Raw genomic sequence first — 2,500 nt, forward strand, 5'->3', positions numbered from 1 at the left:
ATTATGATATAAAATGCAAATCACGTTTTTTCAATTGTGGTTACAGAGTCTTATTTTTCCTCCCCACCATTCTCCACCCCTCTGAGGCCGAATTGTCGGGCCCTTACAAAATAGTAGAAAAAATCAGTGATACAAATTATCTGATTCAAAATTCTGACATGAAGAAAAAAGAAACAAGTCTTCCATATTAATTTATTTAAACCCTTCTTTGACTCTATGACCACCAATATATTAATAATTTAGTTCTATGTACAAACTCTAAGGACAGTATTTTTTTCTGCCACCACACAGGAGCCAGTTCACTTCACAAAATTACGGGAATATATGGAAGGAATGGACAGCCACCTGAAGCATGTCTCACCCGAACAACGAAACGATTTGACAGTCATCCTCACCCGGCATCGAGACGTTTGCTCCGATCAGCCCCGTGTCTCAAAGTTACCGCCATACTCCATCAGACTTAAGTCTGAGAAACCAATTCAACAAACTCACCACAGATTGCCCTCGGCAAAGAAAGTCATTCTCAAAACAGAAATTGACAAACATTTAAACGACGACGTCCTCTCAAACAGCGAATTCAACTACTCATCACCATGTTTCTTGAGAAAAAAGGCAGACGAAAGCTGGAGACGTATATGGACTATCGACCCCTTAACGAAATCTCTTACCCGGATCAATATCCCATTCCAAGGATTGATGATATCATCGATAACGTCTCATCAGCCAAAGTGCTAAGTGTCATCGACCTCAAATCCGGATATCACCAAGTCCCCCTTCACCAAGACTCCAAACATCTTACAGCCTTCATCACCCCATTTGGGCTCTTTGAATACAACTTCATACCATTCGGCCTGGCCGGGGCACCAGCCACATTTCAGCACCGCCTTAAAAATATTATATTGTGTGGACTAGATAACTTCGCAGCGGTTTATATTGACGACATCGTCGTCTTTTCTGAGAGGGGGGCGTGGGAGGATCACAGGGCACATCTCGAGGCCGTTTTCACAATTTTGGATGACTACAATATCGTCATTAATATGGGACAAATTGAAAATCGGGTGTGAAACTTTGACCTATCTGGGACATGAACTCGGCAATGGACGTGTCAGACCAATCTCAGCCAAGATTTCACCTGTGACGGATTTCCCTGTGCCTAGAAATAGACGAGAATCAATGCGTTTACTCGGAATGGTGGGCTACTATCGCCGTTTCTGTCCTCACTTGTCTCCTTCATCGCTGCACCATGGACACATCTACTTTAAAAAGATGTTGTCTTTCAGTGGGGAAGGGAGTGTAACAAGGTTATTAGTGCCTTCAAACTCTTCCTGGGAAGCGCACCAGTATAGAGAATGAGATTAGCGGAAGAGTAGCGTCCCTTGATTGGACGTCACCCATAGTCTATGACAAGGATGAAAAATAGTAACCAGAGATTAACGAGATGGTCTCTGTCCTTACTGATACACCACTTAGAAATCCGTCACATCCCAGGCAAGGACAATGTCCTAGCGGATGATTTATCCCCTGCCTTTTAGAGATACTTATTATTATATGGTAAAACACACTTAACACCATAATAAATATTCTTTTTTTCTCCCCATTTTCAAGAGATTTTGATATGAAAATGGTATATCTCCACTGTGAATAAATAGTAGCGATTATTTTTATATACATAACATGTTTATCATATTTCACTTAACCCTCTACGGGTTCCTTACCAATTTTTCAATTTACCATCATAAGGGTTCCGTTCTGGTATTTTTCAATTGATTCCTAGGAGTCTTCCCCCCCCTCTTTGATAATTATTATTCACTTAATCCTTGTTGGGTCTTCATTCACTTTCCATTTCACCCTCATAGAGGGTCTTTCCTCATTTAGGGAGAGGGAGTGTTACGCCATTGCAACTTGGTTACCAGGACATCACCCGAACGAGTCTTCAGTTGACCGTACCTTCCCAAGGGGCTTAGCATTTTGAACACCGCTTCTAGCCAATCAGGGTTCGGGCCTGGGGCTATATAAGCGTAGCGCGGGAAACCGGAGGGGGTCTTTGTAAGTTATGTCGAGTTGAACAGAATATCACTTTCCAGCGGTCCTGTTCTTTATTATTTTATTATTGTAGTGTTCCCTATTCATGGATGTTAGGAGAAAGGATAAATGGATAAGTAGAGTTGTATCGTTTTATTTTGTGTAATACATGTTATTTAGTTCCATAATAAATGTATTGTGTCCATATACCTTTATCTCCATTTATTTTTTCACTACCACTGTCTGACGTAAAGGACGGACTTTCTCTTTCTCTCTCTTCCCTCTCATTAGGCTAGGCCCAGGGCAGTGGCCTGATCTTCATCTCCGAGGAAAATTAGCAACGAGTTCCCTCCTTCTATCCTTCTAGTAGTTTCCCTGACTTTTCTTTTGTTGCCATTTCGGGATATCTGGCTCTATCGACTAACCGAGAGCACCCGAATCATCACACATCCGTTCTAATGGCTACCTTGTTGAGAGT

General features: G+C 41.8%; 1 protein-coding gene across 2 annotated transcripts in view; it reads right to left on the reverse strand.

Moving 5' to 3' along the window:
* LOC144960258 (uncharacterized) overlaps positions 1–2,500 on the reverse strand; it is a 46,359-nt gene that overhangs the window by 43,085 nt on the left and 774 nt on the right. The gene's annotated exons all lie outside the window — the stretch shown is intronic.

This window comes from Berghia stephanieae, chromosome 15, assembly GCF_034508935.2.
Source record: "Berghia stephanieae isolate SIO BIC M18660-M18661 chromosome 15, UCSD_Bste_1.3, whole genome shotgun sequence".
Lineage (NCBI taxonomy): Eukaryota > Metazoa > Mollusca > Gastropoda > Nudibranchia > Aeolidiidae > Berghia > Berghia stephanieae.